Source organism: Diadema antillarum, unplaced genomic scaffold, assembly GCF_040938485.1.
Source record: "Diadema antillarum isolate AM-2024a unplaced genomic scaffold, OU_Dant_1.0 scf00000014, whole genome shotgun sequence".
NCBI lineage: Eukaryota > Metazoa > Echinodermata > Echinoidea > Diadematoida > Diadematidae > Diadema > Diadema antillarum.
Genome location: NW_027270903.1, coordinates 1,380,747 through 1,402,574, shown reverse-complemented (window position 1 = coordinate 1,402,574; position 21,828 = coordinate 1,380,747). Strand labels below are relative to the sequence as shown.

The window sequence follows — 21,828 nt, the reverse complement described above, 5'->3', positions numbered from 1 at the left end:
CAGTGCATTTTCTACACCTGTGGGTGTGGTCCTCTATTGAAGTTTGATCGGTGTTAGATTTAACACCCATGGTGTTAAATCTAACACCGATGTTTTTACAGTGTATAAGAGGATAATAATGCGAACTTGCCGCCCGTCTTATTTGTCAAAAGTACATCTGAAGAAACCCGAAAATAGAAACAAAATTGAATGATAAAAAAGCAAACAAACAAACACGATATTATTGGACTTGACTCTCGGACCCCTTAATTCTGACCACACCCAAAGGAACGTACCGTAGTTTATCCATGGTCCATGGTTTATCAAACAATTGCACAAAACAAGTGAAATGAGAATGAAACCCCAAAATCCATTAAACATTGGACGCAAAACTCGCATAACACATAAATAAACCAGGTTGATTAATGAGCAAATAGTGACATCCTGGACAGGCCGTGGAGATATCATACTGTAGTTGTTGATGTGATATGCATTATATTATATGTCTGACCTATTTGACAAGTCAGAATGGCAGCCGCTGAGTGCCAACCTGTAAGTTCATCTTGTGAATCAATTCCACGCCGTTATCTCTCATATCGGAAGTCATCATTTTCACTGAAGGACAAACGAATTACCCCAACGATTATCAATTTGTATAAAAAAAATAATAACAATAATGATATTCAACGCCTTTTCGCCACGAAGCATAAGGCAGTGTATAGTCGGATGGGGTATTGGTAATGACCTCATCATGGATTTTCTATAAAAAGTAACCCACATTCAGCTGCAGGGTGAGTCATCGCCGTTCAAGTACATGCATGTGAATCACTTGCTACAACATCCCCAGCCCCCCCCCCCCCCCGACACCCCTACCCATCGTCACACGACAACAGTCCCTCTTAACGCGCCACGTTTATTTTCTGTCCATAGGTTTGTGTGTGAAATTTGTGCACATTTGACTCATTGACAAATAAAGGGTTAATAAAACGCCTAGATTTATATTTTTGTTGCCCCCCCCCCCCCCCCCAAGTCATTTAGTATCACCGATACATTTCAAAGATGTTGCCGCTACATAGACTATTTACGTGTTGTGTTTTTGTGTTGTGTTTGTGTATATGTGGTATAATCTCTTTGGGTTACAAGTGTATTAGTGCGTTGCATGCATGCACGTACCAGTGCGTGTGTGTGATTTTCAGCAAAGAACCACTAGCTAGGGGCTCTGACCGTACCGCGGATCGGTATTCGATGGATCGTGATGCCAGAGCGCGCTGTGAGCGAGCTGAGTTGAGCTACTAGCCAGGGATGCGTATCGTGTTCACACATCAAAGAGATTCTCTTTGCCTTTTGGTACACACATGCACATCATGACATGCACCACTGCACCACTACTGTTACATCTACTATCTAGCTCTCTGTCTACGTCACGTTACGTTACGGAGGATCAGTCTATATCAGTATATGATTCATAGTGGAGTACAGTATAAGTTTCTACAAGACGTGACGACATGACATCTCCGGCCGATCCATGCCCACCACCACCAAGCAAGGATGCGGTACTATATTACTGCTAGATAGCTCGTCGTGATCGTCTGGCATGATACGTCATGTTCTCGTATTACTCGATTAGTCAGTGTGTATTTACTACTAATTTACCCTTCCCAAGATTAAGGTCACCTAAACCGGAGTTAGAGAAGGACAAATAAATGGAGAAAAGGAGGTGAGGTTCTGTTGTTGTCTAAATGTGTTCATTATAATCCGCTTGTATCTTGATTCCTACTGGATCTAGGCCTACGTAAATTTACACTAAACAGCTACAGACTGTATGCACAGCAATAGTCAGATGCAGAACCACGGTCCCAAATACTGAAATCTATGTATTCACATTGTGTGCGTGTAGCCTGTAGTATGCATGCATGTAAAATGCAGTCGTACGGCGACCGCAACATTACATTTTACATTGCATTAACATTAAGGTTCTAGATTAGCGCAGTGATTGGACATTCAATACTCAAGTCAAGGTTTAACTGATATGCATGTGATTCGTTCATGAGACCTCTTTAATACCTCGGGTACCTGCTGCTTCAGGAAATAATTTTCCTGGTATCATCGACATTGAAGACATTTTTCATCAGCTGAAATTGCTAATCAAATTTGAGTTTGAAAATTATTCCCTGTGCTTGATCAAACTTGTATCTTCCTCATTTCTGCTCTTTGCTTTTGTTTAAATTTATACTGTGTGTGTTGATTCTTGTCTGTTGTCTCTGGCTTGACTCCTGACCACATTGCTTAGTACATGACGATTAGTGTATCGCTAAAAATTTCTTTCTGCAAATCAAACGCAGTTCTCCAGGACTGGAGGAAGTCAACAAAAGAAGAAGAAGTTTAACTCTAGAGCTGAGGTCTATGTTTATTCTTTCTTCTGCATGTTGCACAAAGCAAATTGTCCAAGGACTATTCTAGTTCGACCTCCCATGCCAAATGAATAGATTCAACTTTACATGCAGAAGCATAGAATGTAGTGGGCGGTCAAATTTTGGACAACGACAACGTCATGGTCGAATTACGGGCGGGCTGCTTGACATAAAGGCCTTACATACAGTGTACATGTAATAACCATAAAACCTATGTTGTAGACCGATACACTAACCATCTGCCTCTTGTTACTGTATGGTCGGCCCCTCACAACCAACAGACAGTTCTATTCTCTCTGATGTAAGAGATCACAAAAATTGGCATACATAGAGAAGACCTACTTGTAGAAATGTAATATTCTATATGTCTCAAGGACAACGAGTTGAGCCCACCATTTTCATGATTTATTCCTATTATACACTATTTTGTGTGCTTTATTGGGTAAAATGGCATTCAAATCTGCTTTCCCACAAGACACGGCAGCCGCATTCAAACCGCTGAACTCGCATGTGTGCAGATAGATCGCACAGTCTACACAGCAGAGTGAATGGGAGATATCTGTTTGTTGTAAGGGGCTGACTGTATTACTGACTGTACAGGCCACCGAGCAAGAGACAGATTTATCGGTCTACAATGTCAAGCCTAGTCTAGTAGATCTACAACATGGCTTTACCATTATCAACCAAATGCCACTGTTGTGCTGTCCATTACAATTTCTACAAATGGAGGGGCCTATTGGGGCAATGAATTACAATGTAGGACTCTGTAACTTTATTTCCAAGAGATCTATCATAGTCGGAGATCTATCCAGAGTCAAGCGATAAGCATTGGATATGATGCCTGGTGTTGCTAGATCTGTATTTTAAAGTTAAAATACATTACAGTGTACATAGTTCTCATATATGCCATGCCTGCGGAACTTGAATTTTGCTCTAAAATGTACATGTACACTACACATACATGTGTGCTAATGCATATTAAATGTGTGAAATACACGATCAATCATCGCGTAATGTTCTACCTACATTATGTACATACTACTGAATGGTAACGGCTCTTCAGTATTAAAGTTATGTACTATGATCTAATTGTTTACACCTTTGATCTCAAAATACTCCAAAATAACTCAATACATGTATCCTGGCAAATCATTTTGGCTAAACAAGTTTCTTGGTACACCCTTTTGATGTATTGCAAGCAAATTCCAAATGGTGGAAGATGAATTTGAGTCCCTCTGCAAACTATGTTTTGGTTTTGATTTATTTTTACCACCAGGCATGCTACATTGTAGATGAGGACTAGGGCATAGAGGTGTATCGACTGTCTACGTGTATATTTTTATATGTTTAGTTACGGTAAATGTCCCTATGAATGATAAAGTGTCATGTAGCTTGATCTCACAAATCTTCACTGAATTTCCTTCTTTTTTTTAAACCATGATATCATAACTTTAAAGCTTGTAATCCTTTTTGTTGCACTGTTACCTCCGCCAAGGGAGGAGGTTATGTTTTCATCGGCATTGGTTTGTGTGTTTGTTGGTTTGGATGTGTGCAAAATAAATCCAAATGTTGTGAAAGGATTTGGATGAAACTTACAGGAAAGGTTGAGAATGACACAAGTAACAGATGATTAAATTTTGGTAGTGATCCGGGAATTTTTGTGGATTTTTTGAAGGATTTTCAATATTTTCGCAGGTACAGCCAATGAACTTGTGAGTTCAAGCTGTGCATTTTTGAGGTATTCATACTTGTATGCGTACTAAAGTGTGTGCTGTACATGTAGTTTCTGGTGAGGCAAGGCACGCTGTACAGCTGGAAGTTGATGACGTAACGAAAGGCTTCTATATTGCCAGGAAATCAAGTGATTTTCAGCATGCATACCCATACAAATGGGTGAAAATCCGTAATCTCTGTGGAAAAACAAGATCAGTGGTGGAATGAGCTTGGTGGTGGAGGTCTGCGTTCTCAGAATGCTTCTCTAGTTTTGTTATGATTTTTTTTTGTGGCACAAATCATAGTTTTAAGAGCTTTGTAAATCTGATGAGATCTCAGAGTCATACTAGTCATAGCCTCACCTATCAATATCAGCAGTGAAAACATTTTTGTCCCCGCCGAACGAGTTCGAGCAGGGGACTATGAAACGGGCTCCGTACGTGTGTGTGTCCGTCTGTCCGTGTGTCCGTGTGTGCGTCCGTGTGTGATCAAAATGTTCAATTTGCTACTTCTCTGTCATTTATGAGCCAATTTCGATTCCGTTTGCTTTATGTGATGGCACTAGGTGAGGGCTTCAAAACTTCTACACAGAATTTTGACCTTTGACTTCTTTGACCTTTGACCTTGATTTTTTGACCTATATTGTACATTTTGCTACAAAATGCTACTCCTTCGCCATTTCTAACCCGATTTCGATTCCGTTTGCTTTATGTGATGGCACTAGGTGAGGGCTTCAAAACTTCTACACAGAATTTTGACCTTTGACTTCTTTGACCTTTGACCTTGATTTTTGACCTATATTGTACATTTTGCTACGAAATGCTACTCCTTCGCCATTTTTAACCCGATTTCGATTCCGTTTGCTTTATATGATGGCACTAGTTGAGGGCTTCAAAACTTCTACACAGAATTTTGACCTTTGACTTCTTTGACCTTTGACCTTGATTTTTGACCTTTATTGTGCATTTTGCTACAGAATGCTACTCCTTCGCCATTTCTAACCCGATTTCGATTCCGTTTGCTTTATGTGATAGCACTAGGTGAGGGCTTCAAAACTTGTACACAGAATTTTGACCTTTGTCTTCTTTGACCTTTGACCTTGATTTTTGACCTATATTGTACATTGGCTACAAAATGCTACTCCTTCGCCATTTCTAACCCAATTTCGATTCCATTTGCTTTATGTGATGGCACTAGGTGAGGGCTTCAAAACTTCTACACAGAATTTTGACCTTTGACTTCTTTGACCTTTGACCTTGATTTTTTACCTATATTGCACATTTTGTTACAAAATGCTACTTCCGGCGGGGACATATGTTACGCACCGCGTAATTTCTACTTTTCCTTGTTATCTAAAAAACTCCATACATTTAATTTATGATATTAGATGGAAGTTTGACAACACTGCTGCCATTTTGTCTGTCTCATTCTGCTCTATCTATTATAGTCATCTTGAACATTCCATGGTGTGGAAATACCTTTTAAAGTGCTCACATGTCCTTCATCATGATATTCTCTTTTTTTTTATATATGATTAATGGCATGCTTTAAATGTACCTTTTTAGATTTTATTTGTTTAATGTCACATAAAACTGAGTTCTAAAAGAAAGTGCTGTGTTAAAAGGATGCAGTATAAAAGGAGCTGCGTGTTGTATGATGGCTGCAGTTGCTTCAAGTATAGGTTAGCAGAGAAATTTTCATATAAAAAATGTATTCAAATATCTGTCATGAATACATTTGTAAAAATATTTTTTATAAATTATTATGTTCATACTTTTTAATGCTGCAGGGTTGTATAACGTGTCACTGAGCTTAAAAGAGACCTTGATCACCATGGATGGACGGGACAACTCAAATGTTGGCTCCAGTGACTCAGAAGGAGTCCCTGCAAGGCCCCTAAACAAGCGAGCAAAGTCCAAATCCCGAGTGTGGGACCGGGTGGCTCGGCTAGCGCGAAGAACCAGGAGCTCTCGTGAAGGAGACAGCGACTTCGCGTCAACTGGTGAAGAGGCCGGCGAGGCAGATCTTCCTTCGGAGCATATGGACCTCAGTGATGGGCCCTCGACAAGTTCATATCAGTCTCCCAGTACTAGGAAAAAGCAACTCTCTGACTGCAGCTCTTCCAGTGAAGGCGATCTGGCGATCCATGAGACTGCTATCAGGTTAACCAAGGGAAAGAAAAAACCGATACAAGCCCCCTGACAACAGTGAGGTTGTGTATCAACACTGTGTTCGACCTAGTGCTGTCAAGGCGATGTTTCGCCCTGCCCAGTACATGTTGCAAACTGACCAATCAGTGCAAATGAGAAAGAAGAGAGGCCAGTGTAATTCTGTGACTTGTAGACACTCAGACTCATATTCTGTTGGATGTGGTCATGAAGGACCCAGAAACTTGAATGATGTCTCCGAGGACTGTTGCCATTGTCCTGCTTGTTGTTGCTGTCGTCGTGGCAATGGCAGCTGGGCATCTGGGAGTTGGCCAAGGAACAGATCGTGTCCCCTGCGCATGAGTCTACGATTGGCCGGGCCAGGGAGCATGTTCCAACTGCCCAAGGCCATTCAGTCTCCGTCCTCTTCCCCGCGTGGGAAGAACTTGTGGAAACGCAACTCGGTGCAGGGGCCTCTCATGACAAAGTCAGTGTCCCTCCACAGTGAACGTCCAGGGAGTGCTATGTACGACATGAGGATTTCCACTATGGAGTGCACTGAGGAGGAGAAGGCAGCCTTGAGGGCGAACCGATCCTTGGACATGCTTCACAGCGCCGTCATGCATGACGTCAAGGGCTTATCTAGAAGCATTCCGCTGTTTTGCGACCAGGAGAGGACAATAGATGAACGAAATGGCTCTGAGCGTGAGAGCAAGGAAAAATCAAAGTGTGGCAAGCAGATTGCTTCCTGGAAGGACAGGGTTTCTGGACCAGTCTTTAAGGAGAGGATGGAGGTGAGGCAGATTTGACTAGGTCTTTCAAAATTTTGAATTTTGATGGAAGCATCCATGTTTTGAAGTATTTTCACCAGCAGTGATGTAGTCATGATGATCAACTGATTCTTGTATTGCTACATATGAAAGTAGCAAAAAATATCTTTCATACAAATACAATGTATGATTCTGAACAAACAAAACCATGGGTGCACTGTGGCTTTTCTTCAGTTGGATCACTTTCTGTCCAAGAAATAATGCCTCTGTACAAGTCTAAGCACTCATGTGTAATACATGGAATGTCAAGTGACTCTATAAAAGATAGATACCAAATATGTAGAATATATGCATAAATTGGAGTAGTAACAAGCAGTGCATACAGTATATGGTTGTTTGCTAGACCTCTATTGATGATCTGTTCTTTTAAATAGGTAAATTGGTGATATTTCTTATGTAAAACAAATGAAGAGCTACATTGTGTATTATGTGAATTTATAATCATGTAATTGGAATATCCACATTTTGTGTCATGGCAGGTGAATTTCATACTTGAAAATGACTTGTGTAACTCATAATTAAAGTTGGTTCATGACTTTATGCTTCCTTCCCTGAAATTCACTCTTCTATAGGTTACATTTTAGTTTAGATACATCATCTCGTGCACTAACCATTAAAAAAATTAGAAATGAAGTTTGTACTGTAGCTGTAAATTATTCTGTTGAGTAGGAAATGAAAGTTGGCCTGTCCTGTTCAGCATAGTCCTTGAATTTAGATGTCATGAGATGATGTGTTGCTCCTTCAACAGTTTCAGTGGCCATTATTTGCAGTACACTATTCATCACTATTCAGAAGATATAACTCAACAAGAGTGTATGGGACAACATAAATCACTGTCTACTTGGTCACGAGTAGTGTCTGTGATATAGGAGGTGTTGTATCCTTGGTGCTTACCTTGTATTTGTGCAGTGTTTTTTTTTAATGTGTGTTCCATGCTCTTATCTTATTCGTGTAGACAATTCTGGAATGGTTTGGTGAGTTCAATGACCAACAGAAGAACATTATGATGAAAAGACTTGTGGTAAGTTTTTTTGTTTTTATTTGTTTACCTATTATTTATTTATTTATTTATTTATTTATTTATTTATTTATTTATTTATTTATTTATTTATTTGTTTGTTTGTTTGTTTGTTTTATATTTATTTATTTATTTATTTATTTTGCTGTCTTTGGCAGCATATAGAATGACTTAACGTCAAATTTCATGAGCGATATTCCACAGTATAATTGTCATTACCGTCACTACTGGAATAGGTTTTTTACACATATTGCTCACATGCTTAGAATTGCCCATTCAACAAATATATTTAGAATCATAAGAACTGGCTTAATCTCTTTCATTACAGTTGTAGACTTAAGTGAGTACCAACAATTAAAAAGAAAGAAAAAAAACCCTACCAGTACATTGGTTGCTTACTGTATAAATTGGCTAAAACTCACTTTCAGTGTGAAAAATTAAGATGTCTAGAAATGACATGTGCCACACAGCTAAAAACTTGATATGGCATGGTAGCATATTGTATGATTTCTTGCACTGCAGCACCAGAGATTCCCTTATACATTAAATTTCAAATTTTTGGAGTGAATTTGAACTCTGCTGCATATAAAACTTATGCACATACAACGTAACCTATACATGTAAAAGAACCCACTTCACTTCTTTCAGGAAGAGTTGGGAGAAATCCTGATGAAGTGGTCAAACACACAAAAGTAGCTTCTGCCTGAGTGGCGAGGTCTACTGGTCACTGTAATTAACAGACTTTTGGCTGCCCTGACAGACAAGGAGGTTGCCAAAGAATAAATAATAATGAAAGTAGTAATGATAATGATAATAACTGTTACCTCACACCTTACCTTGTGTTTTGATAATGGATATTAACCAGTGTTTGTACTAGATGATCATCTTGGAGGAATGTGGGGTGAACACTGGAACACTGTACAAACTGGGCTTAAATTGAGGTCACATGCTAAAGTCAAATGTCATTTAAAATCACATGCTCAAACTTACCTGCAAGACTGTTTTACTGCTCTTTTTTTCCCCCTCCATTTTTAAAACATCCCTTTCATTTTTGTACTGTCCTTATTTAATCAATGCTGCTTCATTCTAAACACTTGTGGGTTTTTCATTTTTGATATCAACAGGAGGAATGTGATCTTCCGCAGATGCATATGCTGTCGGTTACCATGGAACCCATCTTGCATCAGCACTGCCCTCACAATTGCCAGGACCTGTTGTCCTGGTTACCCACTCAGCTATCACTGAAAATCCTTTACTGTCTAGATCCAGGTGAGTAGCGAATAAAACCAGTGGATACAAAGCTAGATCTGACTGCAAAGTTAATTTACATGCTTTGATTTCAGACAGGCGAACAAGAGATTAGTTTCCTCATTTTTGCCAAAATTCACTGTAAGATGGTTTTAATTGTAGACCATGGTTTACGTAAATGTGTTGATTGCATAAACATACACGCACTTGATTCATTGCTTGCACTGACATGAGGTCCAGTAATAAATTAATGTTGTGGTTGGTATACTTACAATTGTATCTTATGCTTTCCATTCTATATCACACTTCTTTTACACCACAAACTACATTTAAGCCATGGATTTGATTTGAACTAACCTTTCACGAAACATGTGAAACCTTTGTGAAGCGAACTGTTGAGTCTAAGCGAAGGAACGTGTAAATTGTCAAAAGTACTATGCTGTTATGCTTGATGAAAATGTTTTTACTGCTCATACTACACATTAATGATGAGTTAGTCTTTGGCATATTGTTATTGATGTAAAAAGAAACAAAGAAAACCTGTGGGCACATTTAGTCATTCCCTCCCATCTCTGATTATGTTGTAATTGATCTCATCTCTCCAGTGAGCTTGTGCCGGTGTGCCGGTGTGAATCGGGCCTGGAGGGAGCTGGCGGAGGACTCTAACCTCTGGAGGCAGCTCTGTCTGGAGCAGAAGTGGCGTCTTTCCCAGGTCGAGGAGCACAAGCAAATGATCAACCACATGGGCTCTTGCATACAGGTGCGTACAGGTCATTGCACTTAAGTGAAACTTCTATCATGCTGCGCAGTGGCCGAAAATATTTTACCTGCTGCAAAACCCCTTTTATTGTTTTCCAACACATCATGCACCTGTCTGACACAACCAGTGGTTACCTGATCATAGTCCCTGCAACAGTTTTTGAGAGCAGCAAACAGCCTGGTGTTGGTTATGTATTCATCTAGCCAGGGTCATGCAAAACACAGGCACAAATTCACTCAGACATGACTGTAGTGAATACAATCACTTTCATGTTTTGCATGGATATTTAATATTTGTAAATATTCATTACATTACATAAAATCTCCATTTACGTATAAGATACTCCCCATGTAATGTAAACGCAGATCCACATATTGTGGATATGATTGGTAGCCTCTGCATTGCATTATCAGGATGTAGTAATGGGACTGCCCAAGTGTGATATGATCACCGTGAGACCATACAGAACTGTTAGCTCTCATTATGGCCAACGTGAAAAAAATATAGTAAAAAAAAGAAAGATGTTGTGTCATTATTTGAAATGCCCAGACTATCATGAAACACAATTTCCTAGCGCTGCATGAACTACAGACAATGCTTTAGTAGTTGAATGTAGACTGTATAGAGGTGAACGAACACACTGGGTATTGTTCACAGCTCATGAGAACCATATTGTGTCAGGAAGTTTCCCAGCAACCATTTCCTCTATCTTGGCAAGCATGAGTGATTCCAGCTTTGAAAACAGTATCTAGAGCAAATGTCACCCAGCTTCATAAAAACAGACACAAGAAAAACTTGTGCAATACAGGCAATATGTTACTTTGGTGTGCAGGCTGGGTAGATCAGTGAAATCAATCTCTCTGGTGTAGTTTTCTTACATTATTACAATATATTGTTTGTTCAACACTTTGCATACAGGATGTTTGAGTTCCGTGTTTTATGTTGATCTAACACGACCATTGGAAAAAAAAAAAGAGGCTATTTCTGACTCTGCACAAAAGGTCAGATGAATTCAGAATATATACGAGTGGCAATTGCGCAACTGTTTTATATGATTATGAATTGTATTTCCACAGTGGAAAAGGGTGTTTGCAGAGCGGTACAGGTTGAGACGGAATTGGCTGAAGGGACTGTGCACTGTGCGCACTTTTGAGGGACACACCCAGGGCATATCTTGTGTCCAGTTTGATGACACCAGGATCGTCAGTGGGTCATCTGATAAAACCATCAAGGTCTGATTGTCATTAGTTGGTTGACCCCTCCTCCTTACGATGAGTACATTATCTTCTTATGTATCTATGCATCGTTTTTTTCTCTCTTTTTTCTTTTTTTTCCCGTTTATCTATTTATCTGTTTGGGCCTTCATATTGTACTTGTGTACTGTATATGTTATGTATTTCGCAAGTCCAAATTTGCACAAATCAGGAATTCCTGACAATTTCGCGAGTGGTTAAATTTGCGATCGTGGAGTCCTATACTAAACCAAAGAGATTTCTTTGTACTGACTGGAGAAGTGTACACACGTCACATTCACATCAGGAACAGAGTCAATATTTTTTGCGTGTCTTTAATTTCGCAAATAGCGACTGACTCACAAAATTTGCGAAAATAAAAACCTCACGAAATATTCGGCGTATACAGTATTTCAAATGGCTAATTTACATGTATGAATGTATTTCATATCTCATCTGATTCCTGAATTAGTCAATGTATTTGCATTTTACTTTTGCTCCTTTATACAGTGTGTCCATTCAGGATATATACTTATGAGCAATTGAAGGCAAACAAACTGAAACAACATGTTTTAATATAAATTCAAACCCTTTTATATCATGATTTTTATTGTTTTGCGTTAATTTTCCCCTGTTTGGATGGGAAAAAATGTGAGGAAACTTCTATGATGTTACAGTTTTCCATTTTTCTTTTTACATAATATTTGTATCGCAGTTTTATGCTCACAAAGTTTGAAGTGAGAGAAACCAAAAGCCAGTACCAATGTGAAGAGAAAATACATCGGTACTGCACACCCATAATATCTCCTATGAAAGTGAGAATGCTGGCTATAAAATTTAATCTGTGTCTCATGGAATAATGTGAAAAGTGAGTGACTGAGAATGCTGCTGACATAACCATGATTTGCTTTGTATCTATCTTTTTATGCCTCCGCCAACGAAGTGGCCGGAGGCATTATGTTTTCGAGTTGTCCGTCCGTCCGTCCGTACGTCCGTCCTGTTTTGTTTTTGTCGATATCTCAAGAACCGTGGGGTGGTTTTACATCAAACTTGGTATGAGGGTATATCCTGGGGGGATAGTACTTTGTTTGGATTTTAGGGTCACGGGGTCAAAGGTCAATGGTCACAGGTTATTTTGTGAAAAAAAGGTTGAAAATTCATGTTTTTCTCCATATCTCGCAAATGGTTCAAGGTATCTTCATGGAACTTAGTATATATGCTTGTTCCAATGGGCAGTGATTATCTAGGGAAGTTGGGGGTCATGGTTCAGAGGTCAGGGGGTCAAAGGTCAAGGTCAACTCCTCAAAATATCACTACTTTCCTTATATTTATGCAATGCCTGAAGGGTTTTTTTTTTTTTTTAACTTGATGTATACATGTATTACTCAATATATATTCTGTGGGAAGTTTCTTGCCAAAAGGTAAAAGGTCAAAAGGTCAAAGGTCAAGTGAAAGTGCTGAATTGCACTTTTTCCTCCATATCTCAAAAGTAACTCAAGGTATCATCATGAAACTTACATATTTATGCATGTTCAACCTAACAGTGATTCTCTTTGGAACTGTGAGGTCAAAGGTCAAAGGCCAGGTTTAGATAATGCTATTTTCCCATTTGATACTGAAATTATACTTTTTCTCAATACCTTGAAAATTACTCAATGCATAAACTTATAAAAGGGTCAAAAGTCAAGTAAAAATCATCAGTTCCCCAAATACCTGCACTCTGACATTTTAATCATTCATCCAATTGAACCTAGTTCTAGGAAAGTGAACATTCAGCACATTTGTGTCAAACCTGTCATTTTAATATTTTGCCAATTGTGTGAAACTGTCATCACACATTGCCAAGACATTGTACTGTAGACCTATTAGGAGAACCATGCATTATGGCGGAGGCATATCAGTCGCCGTAGCTATATATCTAGTTTTTTAATCAACCCACAATCAATATGCTGTGAATGGCACACATTTTACAATGGTTTTAGTCTCGTGAGTTATACAAGTCAACTGTCGTTTGCAAAATCAAGAACATGCCAAACCTGAACTTGTGAACTTTACTTCTTGAAAAATGATAGAACTTCATTTTCTTGCTGTGGTTCTCTGTTTTAAATTTAACCAGCTCACAAAAATCATTATTCAATTACTAATCACTATAAAACTATGTGATACAAGCAGTAGTTGTGCATGTTAAGATGAATGATACTTAGTTAAAATGACCGATCGTGTATGATTTTGCCCTGATAAGGTGTGGAACATTCGCACCAATTCTCCCTGGTCAGTTCAGACACTTGTCGGTCACTCTGGGACTGTGCGATGCCTGCACCTAGAAGGAAATCGTCTGGTCAGTGGCTCTACAGACTGCACCATCAAGGTGAGTGTGCTGACCCCTCTCCCTGCTTCATTGGAAATAATTTGTTGATTGATGGGCGAGATTTAGAAAATTTGCAATGGTCATAAAATACTCATCCCCAAGGAAGACTTCGATTGGATGAATGCCTATTTTTGATTGCAAGACATACTGATTAAACATAGCAATTTGGAAATACCACGGTACTGGTGTAGGTAAATAGCAATAGCCTGTCATCCCCATATGTACCTTCATGATTGGAAAAGTAGTCCATCAAAATGCGAGTATTATTCACTAGATGAGTACATTCTTGTGTGCGAGTGAAGTCAAGGTTGCTTGTCATTAGTTTGCCATGAACTGTTTACTGTAAAGGCTTTGAATCCAGTGTTGCTTTTATATTGAATGTCATACAAATCTATGCAAGAACTGAGCTTAAGCAGAAATTTGACAGTGGAAATCAAAAGAACTACCACTTTGATGGAGGTCACATTTTTTTTTTTGAACGGCCCCCAGGTCTGGGATTTATCGATGCAAAGTAGCTGGTCCAGCATTGCGTGCAGGGTTACCATGGTCGGACATGATGACACAGTCCGCTGCCTTCAGGTGGACGACGAGAAAGTGGTCAGTGGATCATATGACAGGACACTCAAGGTCTGGGACATCCGCACTGGTCAGTGCAGAGTGACCCTGAGGTGAGTCGGCTATAAATCAGCGAGTCTTTGATGTTTGCTTTTGACACATTGGCTTTTAAATATCCATCAAATCATTAAAAATGAATGTTATTGCAGTAACAAAGGCTTCAATGTGAATGCTTGTTGGGCATTTAAGCTAGCAAGCTATCTAATGACTGTTTGGCTTGAAGGAGTGCCAGTAGGTGAATGGACAGCTTCAGCTAGTTTGCCACTGAAAGTTTCTATTTGTGTTTACAGACAATTCGCTTGTCTGCAAGAGTTTGTCATTACAAGGCTTCAATGCCGTCACAGTTGAATGCACAAATAATAGACAAAAGAATGAAAACAAGAAAAGCATATTGGTACGGCTTATAGTAATCCTGGTGACATGGAGTAAGTAGTACAGTTGTGGTAGTATTAATCATAGAAGTAGCAGTAGTTGTGGTAGCAGTAGTAATGGCAGTGGTGTAATAGTAGTAGTAGTGTTCGTATATGTTATTAAACAGTGATTACAATGATAATGATGCATGAAAGAAGAGAAAAAGAGGAAATATAAGGTGAGATGGAAAGAAGAAGGGGGAAAAAGAAGAAGTGATAACTGTTGGGGCAGTGATAGTACATAAGTCAAAGTAGTAGCAAGGGCAGGAGTGATATTGAGAGGGGATGAGAAAGAGATTGAAGATTGATTGATTGACTCTGTCTTCATTTAGTTGATTACTTTCGGTTTTCTTTCTGGTTGGCAGGGGTCATCAGGGTGCTGTCATTTGCCTCCAATTTGATGACACCAAGATTGTCTCGGGTTCGGCAGATAAGAGCATCAAGGTGAGTTATCGGCAGTGGACTTTGAATTACATGTCGAGATCCTTTTAAAGCTAAAACATAGTTCTCAGAAGAACTCAAAATTTGTCTTTCACTGTTTAGAATTTGCCTGCAAGATAGCGAAAGGATGTACCAAGAAATCTGTCGGGCTGATGCGATTTGCCAGGATAATGAATTATTTTGGAGTATTTTGAGATCAAAAGAGTGAAATAATTTTTATCATGGTACACAACTTCTGTTCCTGAAGTGAACTCTCCATTTTTGTTTTTGTTTTTTTTAAAGCAATTTAGAGATTTTATAACTAATGAGATATGAAATATAAATTAACTTTTATTTTTCTTACCCCTGAGTACATATCCTTATCCATCATGGCATGTGTTTAGATTTGGAGCCTTGCTGAAGGGGTGTGTGTTCGCACCCTGACTGGTCACCAGAATTCAGTTACCTGCCTGCAATTTGATGCCAGCAAGATCATCAGCGGCTCCCTGGACAGCAACCTGAAGTTCTGGGACCTCAAGACTGGCGAGTCCACCAGCACGATCGACTGGGTGAATGCCGAGGGTCACACAGGGGTTGTAAGGTCAGTGGAATGGGGAAGTCACTATTGATTCCTTCTTTCAGATTCTCCCCTATATATCTTGTGTCTATTTAAAAGTGTATGTGTATGTGTGTAGGGCCTATGTATGTGTATGTGTGTGTGTGTGTGTGTGTGTGTGTGTTGGAGAGTCCCCTAAGGAAAGCCTACTACACGTACCAGTTGTAAATTTCTGAAGTGGTATTTCTGTAGTTCGCCTGTGGATTGCATTGCGCCATTGTTTTGCTTGCACATCATATATCTTTTTCTCTCTCTCTCTATTAGTGCTTTCATGGCATGCTGTGACATCTGATAATTTGTCTTTAATGACAGCAACTTTCCATTATGATGACTGACGTGCGACTAAGCTTTGAATAGACTGTGATAATGATTGCTGGGATTATCAATATCATTGTCATGATCATTGCCATGAGCAGTAAAAATGCTGATAGAATCAGTACTTTTAATGAAGTACAAGTTATTTTGACAATTGTAAAGGTATAAATGGTCATTTGATAATGCAAGGATATTGAATAAAGAGAGTTTCATGAATAGTTTTTGTCGAGCCCACCAGAGGTAAGGGGAGACTAAGGGATCGCCTGCGGCGTCTGTCCGTCCGTCGTCCGTCCGTCCGTCCGTCTGTCGTCTGTCCGTCGTCCGTCTGTCCGTCGTCTGTCCGTAACGCTACAAAAACTTCAATAACTCTTTACCCTGGGCTTCAATTGCAATCAAACTTCGAGGGAAGAGGGGTCGTACAAAGTTTCACATTTTACCATATATGAAGGTCACCTCAAGGTCAAAGCTCACAGGCAGGGGTCAATGAACTTTAGGGCCCAATGTTAAAGGGAAGATAAACCCCAAGAACAATGTGGATTGAGTGAAAGCACCAACATTAGTAGAACACATCAGTGAAAGTTTGAAGAAAATCGGACAATCGATGCAAAAGTTATGAATTTTTAAAGTTTTGGTGTTGGAACCGCTGGATGAGGAGACTACTAGAGGTTATAACGTATGAGTGGACAACAATACCAAGACAATATAAAGAAAATACTACAAAAATCCATTTTCCATGAAAATTACAAATTCCATCAACTTGATATTGACATATGTTAAGGGTAGCAATTATCCCCCCTGCTTTCTGAAAGCGGTTGGTCCACTGCTCTTTCATAATTCTAGAAAAGTGAATTTTTGTTGAATTTCCTTTATATTTTCTTTGTATTGTTGTCCACTCATACGTCATATCCTCTAGTAGTCTCGTTTTTATGGCGTGTGTCTGTTATGGGTCATGACTTTTGATCCATAAGTCCGTTTAATACTGAACTTGGATGGTAAATGCCCCTTTGGGAGTGGATGGTCACCACAAGGTCAAAGGTCACAGGCAGGGGTCAACAAACTTTAAGAGCCCAATGTTAAGTATTTATGGCGCGTTTCTATTATGGGTCATAACTTTTGATCCATAGGTCCATTTAATACCAAACTTGGATGGTAGATGTCCCTTGGGAAGTGGATGGTGACCACAATGTCAAAGGTCACAGGCAGGGGTCAACAAACTTTAAGAGCCCAATGTTAAGTTTTTATGGCACGTTTCTATTATGGGTCATAACTTTTGATCCATAACTCCATTTGTGACCAAACTTGGATGGTAGATGTCCCTTGGGGAGTGGATGGTCACCACAAGGTCAAAAGCATGGGTCAACAAACTTTTAGAGCCCAATGTTAAGTTTTTATGGCGTATTTCTATTATGGATCATAACTTTTGATCGGTAGGTCTGTTTGTTACCGGACTTGGATGGTAGATGTCTCTTGGGGAGTGGATGGTCACCACAAGGTCAAAGGTCACAGGCAGGGGTCAACGAACTTTAAGGGCTCAATGTTAAAGTTTTTATGGCACATTTCTTTTTTGCCATAAATGTTTTATCTGTTATATCTCTGTTTTTATCTGTTATATCCCATTCGCGTACAATTTCTTGTACGCGAATGGGTGAGACACATTATGGCACTTGCCTTGTTTTTATTAGTTTGTGGTGTGTGTGTGTTTTTCGAAGAAGGTTGTTTTCATCCAGTAACAGTCCTCAAATATTTCCTGTCATGTCTGTCTGTCTGTGTAGATGTCTCCAGGCAGACAGCTGGAGGATTGTGAGTGCTGCCGATGACCGCACCTTGAAGGTGTGGAACATCGAGACTGGGGAGAGGATAGTCACACTCCGTCACCATAGCGACGGTGTCACTTGCCTCCAGTTCAACAACAGCAAGATTGTCTCAGGGTCCTACGACAAGACAGTGAAGCTGTGGGACTTCAGCGCCGTATGAAGGCGGCTTGTTGTATCCAGGCTTGGTGCTTCACTGGGTTTCTCACAGAATAGCATTGTGCTGGCTTTGCCAGGTTATATTATGTATGTACATATGCATCTATGTATGTATGTACGTATGTGTGAATGTGTGTATGTATGTATGTATGTATGTTTGTATGTATGTATGTATGTATGTGTGTTCTTGTCTGATGTGGCCCCATGTTGAAAGGTCTGTGATGATTGATGACGATGCAAAAGTGGAGACTTGGCACATCGTCTACTCATGAGAAGCTGCCATTCTGTAACATGAATGCTCATTACTGTAGCGTGAAAACTTTTCATATTGAGCCATGTGTCAGCATGCACAGGTCTATTCCATTTCTCACCCTTCTCACAGCATGCCTGTGCAAATTTTCATTTTGGGGGCTGGAGACATGCCACGTAGGACATCTCAAAATTGCAATCTGTACCCAACTGCCTAGCACAGAGGATTGAAGATAGATAGAAGTATGAAAAGTTGAATATGGCATGGTATTGCCGTGGTAGTTCAGTTCACACTTCAAAGATGGATGTTTATAGTAGTCTGCAAATGTATTCTTTGTATCCAGCCAATAGGCACACTTCTGAAATCACCAATACTCTTTGCCTCTTCCAGTACTGCCCCTCTGTTTTAGGTGAAGGAGACCATCCTTCCGCCCAATTTCCTTCTTGACACTGTCACATGTGAACAGTGTGTGCTGCCATCGTTTACTACTAACACACTAACTTATCAGGAATCGAGTGTAACAGTGGACAGTGGAATTGCAGAAGTAGAAGTAGGTGCTTCACACACTACTGAACGATGTATCTTTTCTATCATGGTTATACAGCATTAGTCTTCAGTGCAATTTTACTAGGCATCGTTAAAGAAAAATGCATATCTGACAATGAACTTGATTTTTCATAGAATATGTATTGATTTTTAGACACTAGACTGTGTAAGGTTGTGTTAGCAAATACTTAAAATCCTTTGAACAATTAGTTGATGGTGTTCAGTAGTGATCAAGGAATGCCCGCTCCAGATTACGCAATCATAGATACACGTACATCCATTTTGTATTGGCCTGTCTTAGGAACAATGACGTAACGCATGTGCACATTCCTCATGTGGGAAAGATGTTCTGTGTGTTTTGTTTTGTTTTTGTTTTTGTTTTAAATTTTGGCACTTTCACATAATCTCACTCTACATGTCACTCTGTCTCGTTAGGTTGATGACAAAATGATGATTTGAGCATTAAATAATTGTGGATGTGAATCACTGTTGGAGAGTGATTCTGATATGTCACACTTAAATACTTATGTTTACTGTGAGAATTTCATCTACTAATGAAATATGTAGGCTGAAAAAGAAATACTGAAATACTGTATACCAGGTATGTGCTGATATTCTGTATTTCATGTGAACTTTGCATGCTGAAAAATGAGAGCAACACTGAAGTTTTGTAATAATTCTTTAGATAGAATATAAGAGAGAAGAGTGATATTTTGATTGTGACACAGGATCCTATAATTTTTTTTTCAGTCACATGTTTAAATACAATTAATATAATGTATTTATGTCCTAGATTTCATTAGTCACATGAAATTTTACTCTGATGTCCTTAATTTGTTTACTTAGCACTAGACATACCTACACCTTCTTTCTTTCTTTCATATTTCTCTTTGTGAGGATCAACCCACTAGTAACAACATGCATTCCAACTGTGATGCTCATAAAATAAATGAAATAAGAATATTTATATTGTGCCAAGCAATTTTGTACTGGATTTGTTTTATTGTCAGTCTTGTGGCTCTTTGTTTTTGTTGTTTTTAAATTCACCTAGTTAAAGTTTGAGAGAATACTAGAATTCACTGTGTAAGCATGTTAAAGGTGGTTTGACTTTGCCTAAACAAGCATTTTCCTTTGAGCCTTGCCCTGCAAACATAGGTCTGGCATCATAATCTGTCCAGTAGAACTCCAGTGTGACATGGAAAGAGGATGTATATGGGAAAACAAGAACTGAAGAAAACCCTTCATCTTATTTTCTTTTTGCTAGAAAGTGATGTACGCAACATTAAACTTTCCTTCGGTGTAGAATTGTTGGACTGTTACAGCCATTGAAAATTCCTACCAAGTACAGAAGAGTGAATTGCTAACTGATGGTTTTTCCATTGATGCTTGCAATCGTAGTTGTAATCAGACAGTGGGACCTGGAACACAATTTTTACCAGTTTTGTCTTGTTTCTGTCTTGGATGTCTTGAGTACAGGTGTACAATGAAACAGTTGTCACTCTAGTCTCCTTCTGTTGAGACTTGTCACCAATTAAAGCATGATGGTCTCTGAAATGGTCCTGTTGTCCATGGGAGTGCTAGTTCCAGAGTGACTGTTCAGGGGGCCTACAAGGGAGATGCTAAAACTTCTCCATCTTGGGTCTTGCATAACCCATTGTCTAGCATCATCGATGTTGTTGAAATGTATGTATATTCATGTATCATAACTGGTGCATCAGTATAAAGTGGCGTGTCATAAAACAAATTGTTGGTGTCGTGTGCAGAGTTTGTTTATATCGAGAAAAAAACAACAACAGAGATAAAAACTTATAAATGACTATAACTTCCGTTGAACCACAATAATGATGAGCAATATTATGACAAAGGTACTCTACTTATTTAACGTGTGGTGATGTTTTCATCAATGCCATGTACATAGCCAGCATATTTGGTGGTCTGTGGTGCTTTCTAGTCAAGTCTCAAGTGTGCAAGGAGTACTTTAATTCGCCATGCTACTGTGTTGACCAAATTTGTTCATTTACATTTCACCAGATGCAATCAGCTTTTGAATGTATTTTCTTCAGCCTTTTTTTTTTTCAAAGAAGTAATTCGAAAGCTAGGACATGGCAAACACAGTAGGCTGTGTAAACCATGTACTGGCATAAATTGAAATAAATGAGAATGGCTGTGCTGCAGTTTCTAGAAATGACAGTGTACGTTTTACATTCTGGGAGCAGTGCAGCACGACTTCATACCCGGCTGTTGGTAATATATAATGCAAACCCCCACTAACCACAAGTGAGACATAATGGCCCAAATCAAACAGGCAGTTTATATCAAGTCCATGAATTAGATTTAGTCCATGGACTGAAACAAGTGTGAAATGGGCATACCTTTCACGTACACATATCAGCACACGTTCATTATTGGATGTCTGTTCATGTACGCAATCCGTCTCTCACTTTTACGAAGACAAAATTTGCATAATCCATGGGCTTAATTTAAACTGCCTTACTTTGTGAATTTAGGTCAAATTGTTCGCAAATGGGATCACTGATTTTCAGGTGTCGGGACCAGGTTGTGAGGATTTTTTTCCCTTCCATTGCATTTTAGATCATACAGTGTACACATGCATACATGTACAGTAATGTACTTTATTTTCTTTCTTTCTTTTTTGTTCGACATTGTACATTTTTCACAGCCTTTAGCAAGCTTGAAATGGTAAAATTGCAGATGCAAAGTGAGTTTACGTACAAACTGTGCAGCAAAATACTTCTGATCACAAAATGCCAAGGGAGTATATTTGGACCTGTTATCGACAGCTTGAAAATGAATACCATACAAGGGATGATGCCTGTGCTTTTTCATCAATATCGCATCTGGTTCAGGTAAACACTGTGTGGGATGCAGGGTAGGTTAATGGAAAGATGGTTGCTATATTATTCTGTGCATCTTTCTTTCTCCTTTTTTTTTTTTCCTTAATTATTTTAAGGCCTTTGCT

General features: G+C 39.2%; 1 pseudogene; it reads left to right on the top strand.

Moving 5' to 3' along the window:
- The first annotated feature begins 1,320 nt into the window (after positions 1–1,320).
- LOC139722704 (uncharacterized) lies at positions 1,321–20,835 on the top strand (annotated as a pseudogene).
- The last annotated feature ends 993 nt before the right edge of the window (positions 20,836–21,828 follow it).